The 13,886-nt window shown below is 43.3% G+C and overlaps 1 protein-coding gene across 6 annotated transcripts in view; it reads left to right on the top strand.

Moving 5' to 3' along the window:
* The window catches only part of ccdc125 (coiled-coil domain containing 125), a 58,026-nt gene that overhangs the window by 3,757 nt on the left and 40,383 nt on the right, over positions 1–13,886 (top strand). The window contains exon 2 of one of the 6 annotated variants that reach the window (XM_085989780.1): positions 7,346–7,434. The exons of the other annotated variants lie outside the window; for them this stretch is intronic. The gene's annotated coding sequence lies outside the window, so the exon portion shown is untranslated. The remainder of the gene's footprint in view (positions 1–7,345; positions 7,435–13,886) is intronic. 6 annotated transcript variants of the gene reach the window in all.

Genomic DNA, 13,886 nt, shown 5'->3' with positions numbered 1-13,886 from the left:
GCCCTCAATTCCCTCAGCATCCAAGGATACAGCCCATCCGCTCCTGGTGACTTATCTACTTTAAGTACAGCCAGCCTTTCTAATACCTATTCTTTATTAATTTTTATACTATCAAGTGTCTCCACTACCTCCTCCTTCACAATGTCTATGGTAGCATCCTCTTCCTTGGTGAAGACAGATGCGAAGTACTCATTTAGTACCTCAGCCATACCCTCTGCCTCCTTTTTGGTCCCTAATCAGCCCCACCCCTCCTTATTACCCTTTTACTATTTATATGCCTATAGAAGACTTTTGCATTACTTTTTATGTTGGCTGCCATTCTATTCTCATACTCTCTCTTTGCCCCTCTTATTTTCTTTTTCACTTCTCCTCTGACCTTTCTGTATATAGCTTGATTCTCAGATGTATTTGCAACCTGACATCCGTCATACGCACTCTTTTTCTGCTTCTTCATATTGGCTATCTGTTTAGTCATCCCGGAAGCTCTGACTTTAGTTGTCCTACCTTTCCCCCCCCTCTAGGTACATTCCCACGACTGTACCCAAACTAGTTCCTCTTTAAAGGCAGCCCATTGTTCCACTACAATTTTGCCTACCAATCTTTGATTCCAGTTTACCCGGGCTAGATTCCACTGAAATTGGCTTTCCCTCAGTTAAACATTCTTGCTCTAGATTGCTCCCTGTCCTTTTCCATAGCTAATCTAAACCTTATGATACTATGATCACTGTTCCCTAAATGTTCACCTACTGACACCTAATGTCAAGGCTCCAGAGCAGAGTAGAGTTTTGGGTAAAAATAAGCAGAGTGGGTCAGGAAGGGACAGAGAGTAACAAAGGTAATAAGGCATCAGTGACTAAGATGACATCAGGGAAAAATAGAAAAAAGTCAAAGCTAAAGGCACTATATCTGAATGCACGAAGCATTCGCAACAGAACAGATGAATTAATAGCGCAGATAGAAATTAACAGGTTTGATCTAATAGACATTCTGGAGACGTGGTTGCAAAGTGGCCAAGGTTGGGAACTAAATATTCCAGGATACTTAACTTTTTAGAAGAGATAGGCAAAATGGAAAAGGAGGAGGGGTAGACCTGATGATAAAGGATGGGATAAAGACAGTAGTGAGAAAGGATCTTAGCTCAGAAAATCAAGAAGTAGAATCAGTTTGGGTGGAGCTAAGAAACAGCAAGGGGCAGAAAACATTGGATTTATGAAAGGAAAATCGTGTTTGATGAATCTGTTGAGTTTTTTGAGGTTGTAACTAGCAGAATAGATAAGGGGGAACCAGTGGATGTGGTGTATTTGGATTTTCAGAAGGCATTCAATAAGGTGCCACACAAGGTTATTAAACAAAATTAGGGCTTATGGGATTGGGGGTAATATACTTGCATGGATTGAGGATTGGTTAACAAACAGTAGGAAAAACTGGTCATTTTTGGATTGACAGGCTGTAACTAGTGGGGTACCGCAAGGATCAGTGCTTGGGCCTCAGCTATTCACTTGATTTTGATGAGGGGACCAAATGTAATATATCAAAGTTTGCTGCTGATACAAAGCTGGGCGGGAATAAGTTGTGAGGAGGATGCAAGGAGACTTCAAGGGGATATAGATAAGCTAAGTGAGTGGGCAAGAACATGGCAAATGGAATATAATGTGGAGAAATGTGAAGTTATCCACTTTGGTAGGAAAAATAGAAAAGCAGAGTTTTTTTAAATGGTGAGACATTGGGAAATGTTGGTGTTCAGAGGGACCTGGGTGTCCTTCTACATGAATCACTGAAAGTTAACATGCAGTTGCTGTAAGCAATTAGGAAAGCAAATGGTATGTTGGCCTTAATTACAAGAGGATTTGAGTATAAGAGTAAAGATATCTTACTGCAATTATTGTAGGGCCCTGTTGAGACCACACCTGGAGTATTGTGTACAGTTTTGGTCTCCTTACCTAAGGAAGGATATACTTTCCATAGAGGGAATGTAACATTGGCAGAAGACTGGTTCCTGGGATGGGGGGATTGTCCTATGAGGCGAGATTGAGTAGACTAGGCCTATATTCTTTAGAGTTTAGAAGGAGAGATGATCTCATTGAAACATACAAAATTCTTACAGGGCTTGACAGGGTAGATGCAGAGAGGATGTTTCCCCTGGCTGGGGAGTCTAGAACCAGGGGTTACAGTTTCCGAATAAGGGATCGGCCATTTAGGACTGCGATGAGGAGAAATTTCTTCACTCAGAGGGTGGTGAATCTTTGGAATTCTCTACCCTAAAGGACTGTGGAGGCTCAGTTGTTGAGTATATTCAAGACAGAGATCGATAGATTTTTGGATGTTAAGGGAATCAAGGGATATGGGGATAGTGCAGGAAAGTAGAGTTGAGATAGAAGATCAGCCATGATCTTATTGAATGGCGGAGCAGGCTCGAAGGGCCAAATGGCCTACTCCTGCTCCTATTTCTTATGCTCCACTTGACGTACCTCATTCCCCAGAACCAAATCCAGCAATGCCTCCTCCCTCGTCAGGCCGGAAACATACTGACCAAGAAAGTTCTCCTGAACACACTTCAGAAATTTTTCCCCTTCTCTGCCCTTTACACTTACAATCCCAGTCTATATTAGGATAGTTGAAGTCCCCCATTATTACTACTCTAGTTCTTGCACCTCTCTGTAATTTCTCTGCAAATTTGCACCTCCATATTTTTCCCTCTAGTTGGTGGCCTATAGAATACACCTAGTAGTGTAATGGCAGTTCTATTATTTCTTAACTGTAGCCATTTAGATTCTGTCCTTGACCTCTCCAGCACTAACATTCTCCTTAATGAATACTGCCACACCACTTCCTATCTTTCCTTCCCTGTCTGTCCTGAACACCTTATAATCAGGAATATTTAATACCCAGTCCTGCCCTTTATTGAGCCAGGTCTGCGTTATTGCCACAACATCATATTCCCATGTGGCTATTTGTGCCTGCAGCTCACTTGCCTTGTTTACTATGCTTCGTGCGTTCACATACATACACTAAACCTATCTTGGACCATCCTGTATTCTCTCTTCGTTGGACCCCACCTAATACCTTACTATTTCTTTCTTTACTGCTCTCTGTCTCTTCCAATCCTTTGAGCACTTTATTTCCCCTTTCTAATGTTACATCCTGGTGCCCATCCCACTGCCAAATTAGTTTAAACCCTCCCCAACAGCACTAACAAACCTCCCCGCGAGGATATTAGTTCCAGCCCTGTTGAGGTGCAACCTGTCCAGCCTGCACAAGTCCCACCTCCCCCAGAACTGGTCCCAATGCCCCAGGAATCTGTAGCCCTCCCTCCTGCACCATCTCTCCAGTCACGCATTCATCTGCTCTATCCTCCTATTTCTATACTCACTTGCATGTGGCACCGGGAGTAATCCGGAGATTACTACCTTTTGAGATCCTGCTTTTTAATCTCTTCCCTAGCTACCTAAAATCTGCCTGCAGGACCTCATCCCTTTTTCTAGCTATGTCATTGGTACCAATATGGACCACGACCTCTGCCTGTTCACCCCTTCCCCCCCCCCCCCCCCTCAGAATGTTTTGCAGCCGTTCAGTTACATCCTTGACCCTGGCACCAGGGAGGCAACATACCATCCTGGAGCCACGTCTGCGGCTGCAGAAACGCCTGTCTGCTCCCCTAACTATCGAATCCCCTACCACTATTGCTCTTCCACTCTTCTTCCTCCTCCCCTGTACAGCTGAGCCACCTGTTGTGCTATGGACTTTGCTCTGGCTGTACTCCCTCAACAGTACTCTGAACCGAATGCTGGTTGGAGAGCAAGATGCACTCTGGACTCCTGCACTACCTGCCTGGTGGTCCTCTTCTGTCTGGCGGTCATCCATTCCCTGTCTACCTGTGCACGCCTTATCTGTGTGGTGACCACCCCCTGAAACATGCTATCCACTAAGCTCCCAGCCTCACGGATGCACCGCAGTGACGCCAGCTGCTGCTCCAGCTCCGAAACCCGGAGCTCAAGCTCCTCCAGCTGACGACACTTCCCGCACACGTGGTTGTCTAGGACACGGGAAGCATCCTGGATTTCCCACATGACACAGGATGTGCATTCCGTGGGACTGAGCTGCCCTGCCATGCCTCTATTTAATAGACTATTAACTAACATATTAATAACTTGAATCAGATACATCTTAGTCTTAAGTTTCTATAACAGTTACTAATTTAATATAGTATTAACTGTTACTAATCTCCAAGTTTCTGCTTAATTCCTAGCCAGCTATGTAACCCCGGCCCCTAACTTGAAGAGCAAAAAAAAATGTGACCGTTACCAACCAATCAGTTACCAGCTATCCTGTGATATCACTCCTGGATTTATTTTCTTTTTTTTCCTCTCTCTCTCCTCTCTGTTCCTGACCAGGTTTGCTGCACTGCGAGCCTGGGGCTTCTCTCCGCCGCTCCTTATATCCGGCTCTCCTCTCTGTTCCTGACCAGGTTCGCTGCTCTGCCTCAGCCCATCTGTGAAGTACTTCCAAGTGGAGCTAGAAATTATGTTTGGATTTCTCTCTGCCACCATCCTCCTCTTCCACCCCTTCCCAAGCAGTGTGAGGCTTTTTGAGAAGAAATAAGCATTAAATCTGTGTGACTGTTCGCAACCTTGTTTGACCTGGAACTGAGCTTCCGACTCCATGTACTCTCAAGACTGCCTACTTCCACCTCTGTAATATCACCCATCTCCGCTCCTGCCTCAGCCCATCTGCTGAAACCCTCATGCTTTGTCACCACCAGACTTGATTATTCGAATGCTCTCCTAACCATTCTCCACCCTCTCTAAAGTTCAGCTCATTCAGAACTCTGCCACCCCTATCCTATCCTTGGCCAAGCATCCATTTTTAAAATTACACTTCTGTGAAGTGCCTTGGGATGTTTTTTTTTTACATCAAAGGCACTATGAAATTTCAAGTTGTTACAAATGCTACTTGTCTCATCACTTGCACAGAAAGATAAAATACACACAGTTTCCAATGAAAAGACAGCCGAATGTCTTTTCAGAGAAAAAAAAATGTCCAATCAATATATCTATCTATCTGATCCACTGATCTAGTCAGTGTTGAATGGCTCCTGATCCTGCAACATCTCCAGTTTAAAATTCTCATCTTTGTGTCCAAATCCCATTATGGCCTCGCTCCTTCCTATCTCTAACCTCCTCCAGCCCTAAAACTCTCAAGATCTTTACATTCCTCCAACGTTCCCACTTGTGAATCCCTGACTTCCTTTGCTCCACCATTGACGACGGTGCGTTCAACCGCCTCGGCCCTAAGCTCTGGAATTCCCTCCCTAAAATTCTCCACCTCCACAACTCCTTAAAACCTACCTCTGACCAAGCTTTTGTTTACCTGTTCTAATATCTCCTCCTTTGACTCGGTGTCAATTTTTGTCTGATTATGCTCCTGTGAAGCGCATTGGGATATTTTGCTATGTTAAAGGTGCTAAAAGTTTTTCTGCTTGTGCTTTGGAATATGAATGTATGATTATTATTGCAAAGCCTAGAAGCCTTAGTCCTGTACACTCTGGACCAGACCAACAAATTAGGCCAATCACCTCTGCCCCAGGACGTCACTGCAGGCGATCCTCGGGGCAGTGTCCTAGGCCCAACCATCTTCAGCTGCTTTAGCAATGACCTTCCTTCCATCATAAGGTCAGAAGTGGGGATGTTCACTGATGACTGCACAGTGTTCAGCGCCATTCACAACTCCTCAGCTAATGAAGCAGTCCATGCCCGCATGCAGCAAGACTGGGACAACATTCAGGCTTGGGCTGTTAAATGGCAAGTAACATTCGCGCCACGTAAGTGCCAGGTAATGACTATCTCCAACAAGCGAGAGTCTGACCACCTCCCGTCATTCAATGGCATTACCATCACCAAATTCCTCCACCATCAACATCCTGCGGTAGAGGTCACCATTGACCATAAACTTAACTGGACCAGCCACATAAATACCATGGCTATAAGAGCAGGTCAGAGGCTAGGTATTCTGCGGCGAGTGTCTCACCACCTGACTCCCCAAAGCCTTTCCACCATCTACAAGGCACAAGTCAGGAGTGTGATGGAATACTCTCCACTTGCCTGGATGTGTGCCGCTCCAACAACACTCGAAGCTCGACACCATCCAGGACAAAGCCACCACTAGATTGGCATACCATCCACCACCTTAAACATTCACTCCCTACACCACCGGCGTACTGTGGCAGCAGTGTGTACCATCTAAAAGATGCACTGCAGTAACTTGCCAAGGCTTCTTGGGCGGCACCTCCCAAACCCGTGACATCTACCACCTAGAAGGACAAGGGCAGCAGGCACATGGGAAAACAATCACCTCCAAGTCGCACACCATCATGACTTGGAAATATATTGCCGTTCCTTCATCGTCGCTGGGTCAAAATCCTGGAACTCGCTCCCGAACAGCACCATGGGAGTACCTTCACCACACGGACTGCAGCGGTTTGAGAAGGCAGCTCACCACCACCTTCTCAAGGGCAATTAGGGATGGGCAATAAATGCTGGCTTTGCCAGCGACGCCCACATCCCAGGAACGAATTTTAAAAAAGTTGTTGACTGATCAGAAAATTCAGTGGCTGAAGTTTTAACGTCAAGAGGCGGTGCTCTGATTCTACAGTAATTGGCCTTTTCAGTTTTCCATGGTCTGCTACTCGATTTTTAAACAATGAAATCACCCATCATGATAACCTTAGTTTCCTCTGCCTCTTGATCAGCCAAAGGCTTTTGCTCATCCTTATTCATTAAAGTATTAGTCATTCCTTGTTCAAAGTCTAGCTTAAACATAACTCAATTTTGTTGTCATAGTTAATGGAGTAGATATTTATAGCAAAAATAAAAAATGCGAAGCAGGTTAGTCACTATCTGAAGGAGAAAGATAGATTAACAGTTAAAGTGTTACCCTTCAGAAGATTTCTTTAATTTTTTTTACTCAACCTTTACCTCCTTGTCTGGTTATGTAAAGACTAATCTTCCTGTGTAATTTTTTTCTATCTGGAAAAAGTTTTCCAGTTACAGGTACCAGCAAAGGTACTTCCCTCTCCTGTAGACGTTTTTATGACTCACTCATTGAAGTAAATAGTCCTGTTTATTAGCCCCACCATCACCTTTTTTGCCTGAAATTTAACTAGTTTATCTTTGTGTTCCTCCTTTAGTACCTTAGATTACCATGCTATTTTTTTTGTTCCTATTTGCAATACCACAAGTAGTTTTATTGCCTTTCCCCTCAGGAGTTTTTTTTTTCCAACACTTGATTTTTCTGCATCTCATCTATAAAGTTACTGATAGAAGACTGACATTCTGTTTGTTTTTGCTAGATCTATGAAATACTGAGTTTTACAGAAACCCAGTTGTTTTCTGTTCACATGCAAACAGGTTTTGCCAGTGAATTACATCATATGCAAAGGTAGGATAACACGCTGTCTGCTGGGATATGGATGCCGAATGTTCTGTTTTCAAAGGGTTGAAACTTGCATATGGCTCTGATATTAAACTTGACTATTTCTGAATCATGAATGTTAGGAGAGCATTGATATTTTAATATTTGTAGCACTACAGGAGCAGGAATTTAGTAGAGTTTGAAGCCAGTAAGAATTGTCTCATCGTTTTGTTACAACTGGTTGAATTTCTGTCAGTGATATTTCTATTGAAGAAACTTTGCTCCATTTCATCAGCTCACCTGGGTTATGCATTTAACATTTGGTCATTTTAGTGCTTGTTTTTTGCAGTGTTGCAATTGTGTTGGGTAGATATTGGCTGTGATGAAGGGCATTACAGTGGGAGTCAGTAAAATCATAGCATAAGAATGGCTTTAAGATTATTGGACACTCCCTATGGAAAGGGCATTTTGAAGGACAAGGAATATGTTGCATTGCTTCGTAGAATGAGTCTCATCAACAACAGTTTGCATCTATAGAGAGTACCTATTAACATAGCAAAACATCCTAAAATGCTTTAGAGAGGTGCAATCAAAAATGGATGTTTACCCAAAGAAGGAGTGGTGACCAAAAGCTTGGTCAAAGAGGTAGGCTTTCAGGAGTGTTTTAAAGGAGAAGGTGGGGAGGCAGATGGGTTTACGAAGTAACTTCGAGAGCACGGGGCCTAGGCAGCTGAAGGCACGGCCATCAATGGTTGGGCCAATGGAAGGAGGGATGTATCAGAGACCAGTTAGAGGAATGGAGGGTTTTGTAGGACGGGGGGGTTACAGAAATAGCGAGGGGCAAAACCATGGAGGGATTTGACCAAGAGGATGAAAATTTTAAATTTGAAGTGTTGAACTGAGCCATCTATGGTAGCAGGAAAAGAATAAGAAATTAACTGAACAGATACCCACAGAAGAGGAACAAAAGCAACACTCACACTTTGCTCAATTGACCGCAAAATATCTGCGGCAACAAAACCAAGGAGCTATCGGAAGCCGATGTAGGTCAGCGAGCAAAGGAGTGATGCGAGCGGGACTTGTGCGGGTTAGGAGAAACATAAACATAGAAGATAGGAGCAGGAGTAGGCCATTCGGCCCCTCGAGCCTGCTCCGCCATTCAATGAGATCATGGCTGATCATCCAAATTCAGTACCCTGTCCCTGCCTTCACCCCATATCCCTTGATCCCTTTAGCCTTAAGAAATATATCCAACTCCTTCTTGAATATATTTAATGAATTGAAGGAGAATTTTGGATGAGCTGAAATTTACGGAGGATGGAGAATGGGATGTTGGCAGGAGAATATTGGAATAGTTGAGTCTGGAGGTAACAAAGATAGGGATGAGTGTGAGGCACGGGTGGAAGTGGGCAATGTTGGAGGAGGTCATTGTGATAAAACTATTGGGCGATTGGAAGCTCTCAAATTAATTTAAACCATTAATATTCGATTTCTAGCACTCTTATTTTGCCCCATTTCTTTATATTTTATTTAAATACTGACCTAACTTGAAGGAGTTGAATTAATATATCTATTGTATATTAAAATCGCTGAGTGGGTTGCAACATTCCATTTCGAAATGCACTGAAAAGCCCAATGCCACACTCTCTTGGTGGGAAGATGTATTATAAAAGTTTCAGCATATACCTGCAGTTCCTCTCTTTCTTGTAGGTGGCAATGTAATTGGCATTTCAGTGCTTAATGCCTATAATGTAATGTTGGGTGCAAAGCCCTCCCCATCACTCTGTTTTAATAGTGAAACTCCATCCAGCCCCAGTACACAGGTATCAGTTGTTAAAGGATGCTGTGCTATTGCAGTCTTAATACAATCCACCTTTTTCAGTAAGGGTGATAGTAGTGGGGTAAAAAAATCCTTGTCTGAACAGCAACTAAGTGCTGAAAAAACATTCTCCAAAAGTGGACTGGTATCTTGAATGCTGTCATAATCTACCATAAACGGCATGCCTTTCTCCCCCTCCCATCCAACAGACTTCACACTAAAGTAGATCGCTGTACCATTCCATTCTTTTCCTCTCATTATGGATTGTCCTTAGTGGAATCATTTTTAATGCACTAATTCACAGTTCATGCTGTTCACCTGCCTTGACTACATAAATGACAACCTTGGTAGCCGCCCCCCCCCCCCCCCCCATCCCAACTGAGCACCAAGAGTTTCTCACCCCTTTTCTTGGGAGAATACAAATTTGGGGATGGGACAAACAGGCAGCCCCCTCCCAATTAATCTGAAAGCTGGGGCTCGAGTGGAACCTGTCCTGGTCCCCCTCCCTATCCTGCTTCCCCCTCCCCAGTCCAATTATCTCCCCTGCACCCTAACCCTGCTTGTCCTGAATACTGCACTTGGTCTTGACTCCTGGTGTCATAGAGTCATAGAGTAATACAGCACGGATAGAGGCCCTTCGTCCCATCGTGTCCGCGCCGGCCATCAAGCCCTGTCTAATCTAATCCCATATTCCAGCATTTGATCCGTAGCCTTGTATGCTATGGCATTTCAAGTGCTCATCCAAATGCTTCTTAAATGTTGTGAGGGTTTCTGCCTCCACAACCCTTTCAGGCAGTGAGTTCCAGACTCCAACCACCCTCTGGGTGAAAAAGTTCTTTCTCAAATCCCCTCTAAACCTCCCGCCCTTTACCTTGAATCTATGCCCCCTAGTTATTGACCCCTCTACTAAGGGAAAAAGCTCCTCAGCATCCATCCTATCTATGCCCCTCATAATTTTGTACACCTCAATCATGTCCCCCCCCTCAGCCTCCTCTGCTCCAAGGAAAACAAACCCAATCTGCCCAGTCTCTCTTCATAGCTGAAGCGCTCCAGCCCTGGTAACATCCTGGTGAACCTCCTCTGCACCCTCTCTAACGCGATCACATCCTTCCTGTAGTGTGGCGACCAGAACTGCACACAATTTACAATTTTTTTTTTTTTTTTTTACAATTTAAATCGCTTTATTGGCATGATAAGTTACATCTTATGTTGCCAAAGCATCAAAATACATTTATGGTTCAGCACATAAATGCAGTTCTATTCATACAGTGTATAAACAGGTATATCCCTGAGTGTATAAATATACATTCGCATTGTTTATATATATTTTTTTCTTAGCTTACTGGTTGTCCCTCTGTTCATGGCAAGCTGCAACATAGTGCGCCGCCAGCGTTACACAGCTTCTCTCCTCTCCCAGTAGGAATGGGAGTTTTTGGTTGTCATTCAGATTTCTGAAATCAGGGCATATTTGTGAGAATTTTTGGTAGAAATTCTCCCTGATGCCCTGATATTTTCCACAAGCTGTGAGGAAGTGCATCTCTGTCTCCACCACTCCCTGACTGCAGTGAGAGCATATCCTGTCCTCTCTTGGCAGCCTGGTCTGCCTGTGTCTGCCTTTTTCGATCGCTAGGCTATGTTCGCTAAGTCTGTACCTTGTCAAGGTTCTTCTCAGTTTGTTATCCTTTACCATGGTCAGGTAATCAGCTATGTTGTATTGTCTGTTTAGGGCCAAGTAGCAATTGAGTTTGCTTTGGGTTTTTGTTGTTTCTGCCCAATATGTCAGATATTTTTCCTTTTGCTTAGCGACGATTGTGTTGGGTCGAATTCTTTGTGTTACCCTGTCACTGTCCTGGGGCTGGTTATTGTTAGTATTGTTAGTAGTTACTTCACTGAGTCCCAGGACTAGTTGACTGAGGGTATTCTTCTTTATGGTCAGCTCTTGGCATTTCAGGGCGTCGTAGTGATAGCATTGGGGATTGCTCATTTGTAGGTGATTCCAAAATTTGGTGGCTCTTTTTTGGATAGTGATTATTAATGGATATTGGCCTAGTTCCGCCCTGCATGCATTGTTTACTGTTTTCCTTTGAGTCCGGAGGATACTTTTACAGAATTCTGCATGTAGGATCTCAATTGGGTGTTTGTCCCATTTTGCAAATTCTTGTTGAGTTAGCGGTCCCCATACCTCACTGCCATAGAGTGCAATTGGTTCAATTACTGATTTGAAAATTTTGAGCCAAATGCTAATTGGGATTTCTATTTGGATTGATTTTTTGATGGCATAGAAAGCCCTTCTTGCTTTCTCTTTCAGTTCATTCACAGCCAGTTTGAAGTTTCCCGTAGAACTGATTTTTAAGCCCAAGTATGTGTAGTTAGTGGTTTGTTCAATTTTGGTTGTTCCTACTGTGAAATTTATTTTGGGTCCCTGATGTTTGGATCTTTGCTGGAACACAAGGACTTTGGTTTTTTGGGGATTTATTGTCAGGGCCCAAGTCTGGCAGTACCACTCCAGCAGGTCCAGGTTTTGCTGTAGCCCCTCTTTAGTAGGTGACAGCAGAACCAGGTCGTCTGCATAGAGGAGGAATTTAACCTTGGATTCATATAGGGTGAGGCCGGGTGCTGTAGATTGTTCAAGTAGTTTTGCCAATCCATTTATGTAAATATTAAAGAGTGTCGGTGAGATTGGCGAGCCCTGCGTCACCCCCCGCCCCTGTGGGAAGTATTTTGTTTGTTTGTCTCCAATTTTAACTGCACATTTGTTGTTTGTATACATTGATTTAATTACATCATATGTTTTCCCTCCTACCCCACTTTCGATAAGTTTCAGGAATAAACCGTCATGCCAGATGGAGTCGAAAGCCTTCTGGAAATCTACAAAGCATGCGTAGATTTTGCTTTTGTTATTGTGAACGTGTTTGTCAATTAGGGTCTGTAGGGTGAAGATATGATCGGATGTTCTATAGTTTGGCAGGAATCCAATTTGGCTTTTACTCAAGACATTGTGCTCCTCAAGGAAGTTTATAAGTCTTTTGTTTATGATGCTACAGAATACCTTCCCCAGGTTACTGTTTACACAGATGCCTCGATAGTTGTTTGGGTCGATTTTGTCCCCACTTTTGTATATGGGCGTTATGAGTCCTTTGTTCCAGATATCAGGGAAATAACCGACACTCAGAACCAAGTTGAAGAGTTTTAGGATAGCCAGTTTCATTTTGTTGTCTGTGTGTTTAATCATCTCGTTTAGTATGCCGTCTGTCCCGCAGGCTTTTCCTGGTCGCAGGTCCTTGAGTTTTTCAAGAAGTTCTTTTTCTGTTATTATGGCGTCCAGCGGGTTTTGGTTATCTTTTATGGCCATTTCTAGCTTTTCCAGTTTTTTGCATATTTGGTGTTGCTCTGGTCTTAGTGTTTTTTTCTGGTATAATTTTTCAAAGTGGTTTACCCATGTGTCCCCATTTTGAATGGCCAAATCGTCGTGTTGTTTTTTGTGTAGTGTTTTCAAGTTTTCCCAGAAACAATTGGAATCAATGGATTCCTCCATGGAGCTGAGTGTATTCTTAATATATTGCTCTTTTTTGGTTCTGAGTGTGTTTCTGTATTGTGTTAGTGTCTGACAATAAGTAAGGCGTAGTTCCTCGTTTTCTGGATGTCTGTGTTTTTGGTTTGATATTTTTCTAAGTTTTTTCCTCATGTTATGGCAATCTCGGTCAAACCATTTTTCATAGTTTTTTGTTTTGGGTTTGTTCTTGCGAGCTTTCAAGTTTGCATTTGTTGCCAAATTATCAAAAATATTGTTTAGTTTACTAACTGCCCGGTTTACGCCTTCTTTATTGTGAGTGTATATGTTATCCAGAAAGGTGTCTAAGAGAGCTTGAGTTGATGCATTGCTAATTGTTTTCTGGTATTTTTCCGTGTCGTTTTTGGCCCATCTGTACGATTTTTTGGTGTTGTACAGTTTACTGGGTTGTGTTTCTATGTTGTTTGTTTCTGTCTTTTTGAGGAACATAGTAATTTGACTGTGATCTGACAGTGTTGTTTGTGGTTTGACTGTGAATGCTCTGAAAGAGGATGGGTCTAAGTCTGTAATCATATAGTCTACTGTGCTGCAGCCAAGAGGTGAGCAATAGGTCGATCTTCCTAGGAGGTCTCCTATGAACCTACCATTGACAATGTACAGACCCAGGTTTCGACAGAGCTGTAGTAGCTGTTTTCCGTTGGTATTTGACTGCTTGTCGCAGTTATGCCTGTATGGAAGGGAAGGGATGTCAAAGTGGTTATTCCCGAATACGTAATTGTTTCCCTGATTATTGGTGAAGTCTGGTTCTTTGCCCGTTCTTGAATTGAGGTCCCCACAGATCAACACGTTCCCCTGGGCCTGGTATTGGATAATTTCCCCCTCCATGTTGGAGAAGGTGTCCTCTTTAAAGTACGGGGAATCGATTGGAGGGATATAAAGTGCGCAAATGTAAACATCTTGGGTGTTTGAGATAATCTCCCTCTCAAGTTTGAGCCACATATGGTTTTCGCCCTTTTTTATAAATTTGATGTAATTCTTAAGTTCTGTTTTAAACCAGATCAGTATGCCTCCGGAGTCTCTGCCTTGGGTTACACTTGGTAATTTATTGGAGGGCACCACCAGCTCAGTGTACCCTTGGGGACAGCCAGT

Source organism: Somniosus microcephalus, chromosome 1, assembly GCF_052327205.1.
Source record: "Somniosus microcephalus isolate GS21.2 chromosome 1, FLI_Smic_1.0, whole genome shotgun sequence".
Classification (NCBI taxonomy): Eukaryota; Metazoa; Chordata; class Chondrichthyes; order Squaliformes; family Somniosidae; genus Somniosus; species Somniosus microcephalus.
The sequence above is the reverse complement of the archived record's forward strand: the minus strand, read 5'-3'. Positions and strand labels throughout refer to the sequence as shown.